Below are 13,632 nucleotides of genomic sequence, written 5' to 3' on the forward strand. Positions count from 1 at the left end.
CAGTATACTTCACTCGGGCCGAGGGGAATGTGTTAGGATTTCCCTCCTTTCACATTTCTGAGCCCTTTCTGTCCAAGCCATCAAGACAGAAAACGGGAAATCAGTTCTAAAGTGAAGCCCACAGACCGCCCGATCCCTTCACCAACCCAACCCTTCAGGTTCACCCAACCCGCTGAGTCTCAGACGGAGATGATGAAAATGGGCTCCTTAAGTGAGGCCTGTATTCCCGTCAATCACTCAGGTAATGAGGTTCTAGGCATATGCCCTACAAAACCAGAAGCACACACAGGTTCATTTACACAAAAATTCCCAAGCCAGTCTCTGTGCCTGTGAGACTGTTTCTTTGGGAAGACATCTTGTTCCAAGGCCCTTGCTACAGTGGTATTTAACAGTGGCAATTTGACAGATCCTTTGCGCCTGTAAATTGAAAAGCAAATTTTCAAGACCCTTAGTTGCGCCCTTTCTGATGTTTAATACCGAGTATTGTATTTTCCTCAAACCGTAATTTTTCTCCTTAAGATCACCCTCACTGTTACTAAAGGGACTACTTTTGAGTCCCGCTTTGAATTTTGATGGTCCGTTTGCATAAACACACCAAGAGCAGCCTGGATCACTTATGATCCTTGAGTCTACTTTGCTGGAACTCACACAGGCAGCCTTTAGCTCGACTTCTCAGTCCGCCCCCACCTTGGGGCACAGAAGCAGAGCCACACATTCGCCATCTGGCTTCGCCTGCACCAGTTGTTTCACTCAAATCCTCGAGGCTTCCGTCGTGCTTACAGGTTCCTTTGGGCCATCTTTCAGGAAAGCAGCCTTCGTTCCTTCCCTGGAAAGACTGCCATGAACCACACAAGCAACCAAAGTACCAGGCTTTTCTCGTGGGCATACGCTCGCCTCACAAGGCAATCCCAGTTCCTCAGGGCTTTCCGGTGACGACCAGAACCCATACGTGCCTCCTTCAGGCGTGACATTCCAGTCAAAGTCTTGGTTAACAAAACCACTATGAACGACTGCTCTTACTGGTTTTATGCAAACAAACCTGATATTACCGCTCACTCCTTCAGAATGCCAGATTCTGGAGGGATCAGGTAGGGAGAAAAATACAAAGCGTGAAGGAAAATCCTTTTCCTTGTGGTATCCACCAGGCTTCTCAAAACTTTCCGACAGAGAGTGAAGTTTCAACCTTCCCTGGAATCCTCAAGTTCCTTTTCACAGCAGATACAGAGCCAAATCCAAAACCCAGACTTCCAGAATAATACACAGGTAGAAGCATTCTCTTGCACCAATGCGTCCATTGGTGCCTGGCAGAGACATGCTCCTTCAGGTCCGGTCTCTTGGCAGAGACATGCCCCTTTTGCCTCTGGCTGAAGCACTCGTCAGCCCCAAATGACCCTTCCCGGGTCCCGAGTGCCAAAGGCATGCTCCCCAACCGGTTACAGGTGACCTTTCCTAGGTCTGCAGGTAGAAATTTGCTCTTTTCCCATGAAACCATAAAACAAGTAGTTCAGGATTCCTCTACTCCGGGTTGAAAACTTTCACAGCTTTACACATAATTTTCGCATCCAGGTTTAACGCATCATTGTCTTTTAACCCTGGTTCCTTTCCCCTTTTTGGATGGGGGCACTCGTTCCTCCAGTGCCCCTCCTCCTTGCAATAGGCACATCGATTACGGCCTAGGGCGCCTTTCTTCTCCCTAGGGCCCCTTTTGCCTCTGGCCCAGTGGCGGGCACCCGAACCGACCAGTTTCCCTTTTCTGCCCTAGGGCCCCACTTCTTTTGGTTTCCCTGGGCTAACTCCAAAAACACTGTGGCCCGTTTTGCCTTCCCTGCTTCCTGGGCATTGGAAACTTTAAAGGCTATGTCCACTAGCTGGGAGGAGCTCATTCCCAGTACTCCGTCTACACGCTGAAGTTTGTTCCTGATATCCGGAGCACTCTGCCCAATCAAAGTCATGTTTACCATTCTCACATTCTCGGCTGCCTCTGGATCAACGTCAGTGTATTTCCTATATGCCTGAGAGATCCTCTCTAGAAATTCAGAGGGATCCTCATCTGGCTTCTGCTGGAGAGTCTGTATCATATTCAGACTCCTCCGCTTGGGCACTCCTTCCCTAAGTCCTTCCAATATGCACTTTCTATAGTGTCTTAAAGAGGTTAAGCCATCTCTGCTAGTCGGGTCCCACTTAGGGTCTACCCGAGGCATTGCCTCCACTGGGTTAGGAATTCCCTGGGTGTCCTCATCACAGAGACGCTGGGCCTCCTGATCAGCCCTACTTAGAACCAAACGTCTTTCATCTGCTGTTAGCAGAATGTTCAGGAGGGCCTGTATGTCTGCCCAGTTTGGGTGGTGAGTGGCAGAAACAGAGGCAATAAGATCTACCGTCTTCTGAGGATCACTCCTATAGGAGGGATTGGCATTCCTCCAGTTCCGCAAGTCGGAAGTGGAGAATGCAGTATGAGCCCAACCGGAACCAGCGGGCTGGCCTTCTTCATTTATTCTGCTTATCGGGTACTGCCTCAAAGGGTACTGGCTGGCTACACCTTGGGAGGCTCCCCGGTTATAGGAGGTGCCCTGGCGAGTCCTGGAGGGTGAGGCACATTTCCTCAGCAGGTGGAGGTGGAGCAGTGGGCTTTACGGGAGGAGACAGTACTGAGGTGGCTCCCTCGGCCTGGGCAGGGGGAGGTACCCCAGCACTGCTAGTTCTCATGCCGTGTGAGGCTCGAGGCGTAGAAACCTCCACCAGCTGTGAAGGGGGTGCCCTCTGGGACGCCTGTGTTACCTCCGGAGGGTGGTGCCGCAAGGCCTCACGCTGCAGAGGGGGCCAGGCTCCTCCCACCTGCAGAGGGTGGTGTCCCTGGGAGAAGCACCCCACCCTCCGGGGGCTGGACAGAGTCAAAGCACAGGCACCTCCTACCTGCTGGGCCACCGCGAGTATAGAGCCGACCCCCACCCACTGGACCTGGGGTGCCCCACAGGCAGGCGATGCACGGGCCCCTCCCACCTGTGAAGTTGGCGGCAGAACGCAGGGTGGGCCCTCCTGTAAAGACGGTGCCGGCCAGCTGGCTCTGGTTTCCAGCGCCAAGGGGTCCCCTCCCATATGCTGGTGAGGATAGCTCAAGGAGCCAACTCGCGTATCTGCGGTGGAGACTTCTCCTCCCTGCAAGGGCTGGGGAGTCGTGGCGGCCCCCACCTCTTGGGGAGGTCGCGGCACCACTGGAGTTCCCCCCGTCTGCGAGCTCCCATTCCCTGGGTTCAGAGCATTAATGAGGTTTATCTCCTCATTCTCTTTCTCTTCCTGCGTTCGGCTATCAGGGAGGGGTTCTGAGGCCACTTTTCTCTTCTGGACCATCACACACTTCTCTGTGTCTGGCACAAAGCTCTTGTGCAATATTATAAATGCATTAAGACAGTATAACTCTTCCCATAGTTCATACCGCCAGCAACACTGTTTCAATCTAGCAATGATGCAGTAACTCAAAGAACCATTCAGTGGCCATCTCAGCTCATCAGCCCAAACATAAGTGGGCCACACCGTGTTACACTAATAAACCATTAACTGCTTAGTCAAGGGAACCTTGTATGTCGACTTAGCACAGTAGTTCTCCCAATCCCTTAGGATTCTACCCAATGGGCTCCACTTAGGGACTGGCTCAGAACTACTCCGACAGTTCCAACAAAGCAAGCAAAAGTTCAAACAAAGCAAGCAAATGTTACAGATGGCGTGAAGACCAGGTATTTCCAGATTCATTATCCAAAATCCCCGCTCCATTATTTGGAGAAAAAAAAAAAAAAAAGCAAACAGTAACCAAGTTTTCAACCAAAACACTTCCACGTCTCTGCTCTCTCTCTCCCCGTTTCGTTTCCTCTTCACCTTTCCAGGCGTGATAGGCGGCCGATGCCCTCAGGAGGAGCGCGGAGAAATTAAGTCTCACTCTCTCGCACCTGAGGGGGTCGGTCTGCCACAGACAGTTATCGTCCCATGTGGGAGGTCAAAAACTCTTACAGAACAAACAAGGGGGGCCTGGGACGATATACTATTACTGATAGAAGCCCCCAGGTTTGTTATGTCCACCGCCAGAGGAAAGACGTCTCTCAATGCCAGAGATTTGTGAAAAGGAAAGGAAACGTTTACTTAATGCTATGCCAACTTAAAGTAGGGACCTAATGTGTTCACCAAAAATCCCAAAGTCCCTTCAAGCACCCACAAACAGACACAGTCCTTCCTTGCTTCCCCCTTTTGCCCAGTCCAGAGTACCGTATCTCCTAAAGCTGTGGGGGTCCCTACTCTGGCAAAGGCACGTGGTCCTCTCTACCCACACCACGGGAGTCCCCACTCTGCCAGAGCCGCGTGGTTCCCCCACTCAGGGCCTCGAGAGTCTTTAACTCGGCGAAAGCTGTGTGGTTCTCTCTCGCAGGGCTGCGCATGGTTCTCCCCCTCAAATGGCTGCCGCGTCTCGGTTTAAATCCCAGCGACAGTCCTCCGCTGAAGCCCCATTTCCGGCTCCTCTCACAATTGGCTACAGCTGCCAGATCCTGGGCAGATGTGGCCCTGTCGTGTGGAGCCAATTATCTCCAGGCTCTTCTGGATCATATTACAGATCCCTATTTGAGGCTTCCCTCTTGGCTGCACCCCGTTACAACCCCTCCTTTCAGAGTTGCACCCACTTTATAATCTTATAAAGGACAATGGACGAAGGTCTCATCTTCTTGTAACTGCTTCCGGCTGGAAATGGACGTTGTTCTACCCACCCATGGGTCAGGGGTGCCCTGAAAGGGGGTGTGGGGTGCAGCATGGAGGGAGTCCTTCCTGTAAGGGGAAGGACCTTACACAATCCTGGTCAGTTGGCTGTCTCCAGGAAGTCTCAGGCTCGGTGTCCAAAGGCTAGCATTACTGGACCGTTGGCGTCCTGGTCATATTCTGGAGGTGACAGATTTTGGAAAAAGCTGGGAGGCACAATTAAATCATAACCACTAAGTGACAGAGGCAAGGGCTTAGGTGAGGAATGGCTTATCAGGAGGAAGGTGTACAAGGCACGCCACACCTATCCGAAACTGTTGTGGCCCACTATACTTCACTCGGGCCGAGGGGAATGTGTTAGGATTTCCCTCCTTTCACATTTCTGAGCCCTTTCTGTCCAAGCCATCAAGACAGAAAACGGGAAATCAGTTCTAAAGTGAAGCCCACAGACCGCCCGATCCCTTCACCAACCCAACCCTTCAGGTTCACCCAACACGCTGAGTCTCAGACGGAGATGATGAAAATGGGCTCCTTAAGTGAGGCCTGTATTCCCGTCAATCACTCAGGTAATGAGGTTCTAGGCATATGCCCTACAAAACCAGAAGCACACACAGGTTCATTTACACAAAAATTCCCAAGCCAGTCTCTGTGCCTGTGAGACTGTTTCTTTGGGAAGACATCTTGTTCCAAGGCCCTTGCTACAGTGGTATTTAACAGTGGCAATTTGACAGATCCTTTGCGCCTGTAAATTGAAAAGCAAATTTTCAAGACCCTTAGTTGTGCCCTTTCTGATGTTTAATACCGAGTATTGTATTTTCCTCAAACCGTAATTTTTCTCCTTAAGATCACCCTCACTGTTACTAAAGGGACTACTTTTGAGTCCCGCTTTGAATTTTGATGGTCCGTTTGCATAAACACACCAAGAGCAGCCTGGATCACTTATGATCCTTGAGTCTACTTTGCTGGAACTCACACAGGCAGCCTTTAGCTCGACTTCTCAGTCCGCCCCCACCTTGGGGCACAGAAGCAGAGCCACACATTCGCCATCTGGCTTCGCCTGCACCAGTTGTTTCACTCAAATCCTCGAGGCTTCCGTCGTGCTTACAGGTTCCTTTGGGCCATCTTTCAGGAAAGCAGCCTTCGTTCCTTCCCTGGAAAGACTGCCATGAACCACACAAGCAACCAAAGTACCAGGCTTTTCTCGTGGGCATACGCTCGCCTCACAAGGCAATCCCAGTTCCTCAGGGCTTTCCGGTGACGACCAGAACCCATACGTGCCTCCTTCAGGCGTGACATTCCAGTCAAAGTCTTGGTTAACAAAACCACTATGAACGACTGCTCTTACTGGTTTTATGCAAACAAACCTGATATTACCGCTCACTCCTTCAGAATGCCAGATTCTGGAGGGATCAGGTAGGGAGAAAAATACAAAGCGTGAAGGAAAATCCTTTTCCTTGTGGTATCCACCAGGCTTCTCAAAACTTTCCGACAGAGAGTGAAGTTTCAACCTTCCCTGGAATCCTCAAGTTCCTTTTCACAGCAGATACAGAGCCAAATCCAAAACCCAGACTTCCAGAATAATACACAGGTAGAAGCATTCTCTTGCACCAATGCGTCCATTGGTGCCTGGCAGAGACATGCTCCTTCAGGTCCGGTCTCTTGGCAGAGACATGCCCCTTTTGCCTCTGGCTGAAGCACTCGTCAGCCCCAAATGACCCTTCCCGGGTCCCGAGTGCCAAAGGCATGCTCCCCAACCGGTTACAGGTGACCTTTCCTAGGTCTGCAGGTAGAAATTTGCTCTTTTCCCATGAAACCATAAAACAAGTAGTTCAGGATTCCTCTACTCCGGGTTGAAAACTTTCACAGCTTTACACATAATTTTCGCATCCAGGTTTAACGCATCATTGTCTTTTAACCCTGGTTCCTTTCCCCTTTTTGGATGGGGGCACTCAGTTCCTCCAGTGCCCCTCCTCCTTGCAATAGGCACATCGATTACGGCCTAGGGCGCCTTTCTTCTCCCTAGGGCCCCTTTTGCCTCTGGCCCAGTGGCGGGCACCCGAACCGACCAGTTTCCCTTTTCTGCCCTAGGGCCCCACTTCTTTTGGTTTCCCTGGGCTAACTCCAAAAACACTGTGGCCCGTTTTGCCTTCCCTGCTTCCTGGGCATTGGAAACTTTAAAGGCTATGTCCACTAGCTGGGAGGAGCTCATTCCCAGTACTCCGTCTACACGCTGAAGTTTGTTCCTGATATCCGGAGCACTCTGCCCAATCAAAGTCATGTTTACCATTCTCACATTCTCGGCTGCCTCTGGATCAACGTCAGTGTATTTCCTATATGCCTGAGAGATCCTCTCTAGAAATTCAGAGGGATCCTCATCTGGCTTCTGCTGGAGAGTCTGTATCATATTCAGACTCCTCCGCTTGGGCACTCCTTCCCTAAGTCCTTCCAATATGCACTTTCTATAGTGTCTTAAAGAGGTTAAGCCATCTCTGCTAGTCGGGTCCCACTTAGGGTCTACCCGAGGCATTGCCTCCACTGGGTTAGGAATTCCCTGGGTGTCCTCATCACAGAGACGCTGGGCCTCCTGATCAGCCCTACTTAGAACCAAACGTCTTTCATCTGCTGTTAGCAGAATGTTCAGGAGGGCCTGTATGTCTGCCCAGTTTGGGTGGTGAGTGGCAGAAACAGAGGCAATAAGATCTACCGTCTTCTGAGGATCACTCCTATAGGAGGGATTGGCATTCCTCCAGTTCCGCAAGTCGGAAGTGGAGAATGCAGTATGAGCCCAACCGGAACCAGCGGGCTGGCCTTCTTCATTTATTCTGCTTATCGGGTACTGCCTCAAAGGGTACTGGCTGGCTACACCTTGGGAGGCTCCCCGGTTATAGGAGGTGCCCTGGCGAGTCCTGGAGGGTGAGGCACATTTCCTCAGCAGGTGGAGGTGGAGCAGTGGGCTTTACGGGAGGAGACAGTACTGAGGTGGCTCCCACGGCCTGGGCAGGGGGAGGCACCCCAGCACTGCTAGTTCTCATCCCGTGTGAGGCTGGAGGCGTAGAAACCTCCACCAGCTGTCAAGGGGTTTGTTGAGGCCTGGGACAAGCCTGAAACAGGCCGATGCAATGATAAAGCAAGATTGCACCTGCACAAACAGGGTATCTGCAGTCAGAAGCCTTGCGAACGCCCGATCAGATCACACGGGCGGCGTACCCATCAGCGCCCTGATTACGGGCCTATCACGCGTCCCCTAACCAATCCCATCTAAGAGCACGCCCCAAGCCCACCAATCAAAGCTACTTCCCCTTTCTGCCTTCCTCTATCCTCCTCTGTGTAACTCCCAGCATTTTGAAATAAAATTTGCAGCTTGATCAGAATCCTTTGTCTTGCTGCTGTTTTTTCGCGCCTCCTGTCCCATATCTTTTCATCCGTTACAGGTATATCGGTGGACCCCGTTGACTGCCTCACGGGTCGAGGCAAGTGGCGCCCAACGTGGGGCCCGGCTGACAGCCTGTGTGGACCGCTGCCCCCGTTGATCGCAGCGCTCCTTGAAGGGAGACGCCCGGCTCACCGTGGCAGACTACCCGCCCGCGCACCGGCATTTCCAGACGAGTTTCCCCGTTCCCCGACAGCGGCATCTGAAAGGTAAGACCCAACCATGGGACAGGCATCTTCACAACATGATTTATTCGTTGGTCAGTTGAAAGAATCCCTCAAGGTGCGTAAGATAAGGGTTCGTAAAAAAGGCTTAAATTCCTTTTTCACTTTCGTTTTCAAAATTTGCCCATGGTTTCCTCAGGAGGGTAGCATTGACTCCCGCGTCTGGCACCGTGTAGGTGACTGCCTAAATGACTATTATAAAGTTTTTGGTCCCGAGACCGTCCCTGTAACTGCCTTTAACTATTATAACCTCGTAACAGACATCCTTAAAAACCACAATAACTCCCCTGACATACAGCGCCTTTGTAAAGAAGGGCAAAAAATTCTCCGCAGTCACTCCCCGGCCCCCTCAAAAGCCCCCTCAGTTCACGGCCTCCCCGACACTCATGCTGACTCACTTTCACGACCCCCCTCACGAGCGCCTTCAAATTGCCCTTCTGTCTCCATCCAGATAGATACGGACCCTCAAGTCCCAGATGCAGACCCTCAAGTCCCTTCTCTGTACCCTCCCCTCCAGGAGTTCTATTCCTCTGCTCCACCCCTCAATTCCCAGGACCCCGGTGACCAGTTAGATCCCTCTGAACAGGCAGAATTAGAGGATGAGGCCCCTTGCTACAAGAATCCTGACTGGCCACCATTCGTGGCGGCAGTCCTTCCGCCATTCAAACCGCCTCCTTATAGTACCTCTCACGCACCCGCCGCTGCCATTTTGCCTTCAGCGCATGGCGCGTCCGCCATTTCACCCGCGGCATGCAAGGCACCCACTACCTTGCCCCTAGCGGCCACCGCCGTATTCACTCCGTTTCCAAAGCCTTTCCTTCAGGAAACCCTCACTTTCATCTGAGATATTAAAACCATTGCCAATGAGCTCTCCGTTCTTACGATCAGTCCCCCTCCCCACGAGACTTTAGCATTCCCTGTTACTAGATCCCAGACTCGCCCTGTTAGGACCGAGAACGTAGGTAGTTCAGCTGCAGCTGCAGCTACCCCCCTTCCTGATAGCGACAACCCCGAGGACTCTGACAGCTCCCCTTCTGATATAGACGAAGCAGAGCCCAGTACAAGAGATACTGCGGCCCCCCAAACTTATTCCCACACATACAAGAAACTTAGCCTTAAAACATTAGAAAAGGTCAAATCTGCTGTAACACATTATGGGCCCACAGCTCCCTTTTCCCTCGCCCTAATCGAAAATCTTAGTGAGCGCTGGCTCACGCCCAATGATTGGTTCTTTCTAGCGAAGGCAGCGCTAAGTGGAGGTGACTTTATTCTTTGGAAAAGCGAATATGAAGACACCGCTAAACAGTTTGTTCCGCGCAATATGCTAATATCCTCCTCTAAAAATTGGACCATTCTTAAGTTTCTTGGCTTCGCCCCCTATCATAGCAATGAAAAGGAAGCTCAATTTCCCCCCGGACTTCTAACCCAGATCCAGTCCGCGGGTCTTAAAGCATGGAGGCGCCTTCCACAAAAGGGCACCGCAACCACCTCTCTTGCAAAAATAAGACAGGGCCCAGACGAGCCATACAGTGATTTCATAAGTCGTTTACAAGAATTAGCTGAGAGGCTCTTTGGCGCGGGCGAAAGTGAAAACGCTTTCGTCAAACACCTAGCTTATGAAAATGCCAACCCCGCTTGCCAAAATGCCATCCGCCCCTATCGCCAAGGAGAGCTCTGTGACTATGTTCGCCTCTGCTCCGGCATCGGCTCTGCCCATGCTTTCGGACTTGCCATTGGTGCTGCCTTGCAAAATTTTATGCCCCCACAGCCGGCGCGCCCCCCCAATAGCCTTTGTTACAATTGTAACCAACCTGGACATTTTTCCCGAGCCTGCCCCCAGAAGAGCCAAAATCAGACTCAAATTCAGATCCAAAACCCAACAGGGCCTAGTACTAATAGTCCAAGAGCCCCTGCCACGAAATGCCCTCGCTGTAAGAAGGGTTTTCACTGGTCCTCAGAATGCAGATCTAAGACAGACATTTACGGACAGCCCATTCCCCCGCAGCAGGGAAACTCCAACAGGGCCCAGCCCCAGGGCCCCATACTGGGTGTGAACTCCGGGGCTACACAGTTCGTTCCCCAATCACTCCACCCACAGATCCCTGCCCTCCCAGTAATCAATCACTCCGCTATGTCACAGACCTGTGGAGGGCCACAGCAGGCAGCGCAGGATTGGACCTCTGTGCCGCCACCGACACAGTACTAACTTCAGACAATAGTCCCCTAATAGTCCCTACCGGCATTTTCGGGCCCCTACTGCCCAATACTTTTGGGCTTATCTTTGGCCGAGTCAGTTCTACTCTACAAGGGATACAAGTCCTCCCTGGCATTATAGATAATGATTTTGAAGGACAAATCCAAATTATCCTTTCCACCACTTCAGATTTAATTACCATGCCCAAAGAAACTAGGTTAGCCCAAATAATCATCCTCCCCCTTCAACATCTTAATTCCAATTTTCAAAAACCTTTTTGAGGGTCGAGCCCCCCCGGCTCTTCCGATGCATATTGGGTGCAACAGGTTACCGAGGGCCGTCTCTTACTCGAACTCAGAATTAATGGTAAAGCCTTTTCAGGTATTATTGACACAGGAGCCGATGCCACTGTTATTTCTGAGTCTCAATGGCCTTGAAATTGGCCCCTAACCATAGCTGCCACACATTTGCGTGGCATAGGACAGTCTACCAATCCACAACAAAGCTCTAAAACCCTTAAATGGGAAGACAATGAAGGAAACCAGGACCATGCCCATGCACCTCCTTTTATTCAACAATGCACTCTTCTTGCTATAATAATGTTCAAAAATATACCCTTGGCAATAAGGTATATTTTACTGCCATACTCCAGAAAACAAAAAATGCTGCCAACGTAGGAGACTGGGGAGATAGCTCATCACTCATTGGCCTTAGTTCCACCAAATACTTACAAGCCGGCTGCCAAGGCACTGTAGGACAGTCAGTGTGCTGGGAACAAACTCCTCCTATTCACACTTCTGATGGAGGTGGGCCTCAAGATATCATAAGAGAACTCACCGTCCAGAACCAAATAGAACAGCTCATTGAAAATCAGTTCCCTAAACTCACCCATCACCCTCTGGCTCTTCCCAAGTCGCGAGGAATAGATCTAGATACCCAAACGACAGACATTTTGACAGCCACCCATCGGGCACTAAATATTTCCAACCCTACACTAGCCCAAGATTGTTGGTTATGCTTAAGCCAAGGCACCCCCATGCCTCTAGCTGTCCCCACCAACATATCAGCCCTGAATGTCACCGAACAAAATTGCACCCTCAGCATACCCTTTAGAGTTCAGCCTATGCTTTTTTACTCCTCCCCCTGCATCTATAAGAAATTACAAAATAATTCTTTTGATATTTCTGTTGGTTTCGCTAGCTTTACCAATTGCAGCCACACGCTTAATTACAGCACATCCCTCTGCCCTGGTCCAGGATGAGCATTCGTTTGTGGTAATAATCTAGCTTTCACCACCCTGCCCGCCAATTGGACAGGGCTATGTGCCCTAGCTGCCTTACTACCTGACATAGACATTATCCCAGGGGATGAACCCGTCCCCGTTCCTGCTTTTGACCACTTCGCAGGATGACACAAAAGAGCCTTAGCTATTATTCCCCTGCTTGTTGGTCTAGGAGTTTCTGGAGCGGTAGCTACCGGAACTGCAGGATTAGGAGTTGCAGTTCACTCCTATACAAAACTTTCCAAACAACTTGTCGATGATGTCCAAGCCCTATCCAGTACTATTACTGACATTCAAGACCAACTAGACTCCCTAGCAGAGGTAGTCCTCCAGAATAGACGAGGCCTAGACTTACTCACAGCAGAGCAGGGAGGCATTTGTTTAGCTTTACAGGAACGATGCTGCTTTTTTGCCAACAAGTGAGGCATCGTCCGGGACAAGATCAAAACCCTTCAAGAAGATCTGGAAAGACGACGAAAAGCTCTGACTGAGAGCCCTTTCCTTACAGCCTTCAACGGACTACTCCCCTTTCTTCTCCTTCTCCTCAGGCCTTTAATAGCTATCATTCTCTTCCTGACCTTTGCTCCCTGGGTTCTCAGGTGCACCACAAACCTCATCCGAGACCAACTTAACTCCCTTCTTGGCAAACCTATCCAGATACATTATCATCAGCTAGAAATGAATGAACCTGGCACTGACTCGCAGCATTTTCTCCGAGAATGCCCTCGCGCATAAATTCTCCTGTGCACCCCCACCTCTTACGAGAACAGTATAACCCTTGGCATTATGCTTTACATATAAATTGTAATGGATACCGCTAGGTGCAGAGCAAAGCATCGCAAGGAGAAGCTGCCCCGAAGGTGGCCCTGCCATGTCTCCTGAGAGGCAAGTCGGCTTGCATAGAGGTCAGTGCCCCAACCCTCTCCTCCGAAAAGGGTGCTTCAGAGCTCGGGACGAGCTCAGGAGGAGCCAGACCACTGCCTCCCCTAGTCGGTTAATGTCCACTCCTCACCTTAAAATAAAAATAAGGGAGGAGATGTTGGGGGCCGGGACAAGCCTGAAACAGGCTGATGCAATCATAAAGAAAGATTGCACCTGCACAAACAGGATATCTGCGGTCAGAAGCCATGCGAACGCCCGATCAGAGCACACGGGCGGCGTACCAATCAGCGCCCTGATCACGCGCCTATCACGCGTCCCCTAACCAATCCCAGCTAAGAGCAGGCCACGAGCCCTCCAATCAAAGCTACTTCCCCTTTCTGCCTTCCTCTATCCTCCTCTATATAACTCCCAGCATTAGAAATAAAATTTGCAGCTTGATCAGAATACTTTGTCTTGCTGCCGTTCTTTCGCGCCTCCTGTCCCATCCCTTTTCAAACGTTACAGGTATATCGGCGGACCCCGTTGACTGCCTCGCGGGCGGAGGCAGGGGGTGCCCTCTGGGACACCCCTGTTACCTATGGAGGGTGGTGCCACAAGGCCTCACGCTGCACAGGGGGCCAGGCTCCTCCCACCTGCAGAGGGTGGTGTCCCTGGGAGAAGCACCCCACCCTCTGGGGGCTGGACAGAGTCAAAGCACAGGCACCTCCTACCTGCTGGGCCACCACGAGTATAGAGCCGACCCCCACCCACTGGACCTGGGGTGCCCCACAGGCAGGCGATGCACGGGCCCCTCCCACCTGTGAAGTTGGCGGCAGAACGCAGGGTGGGCCCTCCTGTAAAGACGGTGCCGGCCAGCTGGCTCTGGTTGCCAGCGCCAAGGGGT

General features: G+C 51.4%; 1 pseudogene; it reads left to right on the forward strand.

The window, feature by feature from the left end:
- The first annotated feature begins 11,134 nt into the window (after positions 1–11,134).
- Positions 11,135–12,886, forward strand: LOC118497890 (annotated as a pseudogene).
- Positions 12,887–13,632: the final 746 nt, after the last annotated feature.

This window comes from Phyllostomus discolor, chromosome 13 (assembly GCF_004126475.2).
Source record: "Phyllostomus discolor isolate MPI-MPIP mPhyDis1 chromosome 13, mPhyDis1.pri.v3, whole genome shotgun sequence".
Taxonomy (NCBI): Eukaryota; Metazoa; Chordata; class Mammalia; order Chiroptera; family Phyllostomidae; genus Phyllostomus; species Phyllostomus discolor.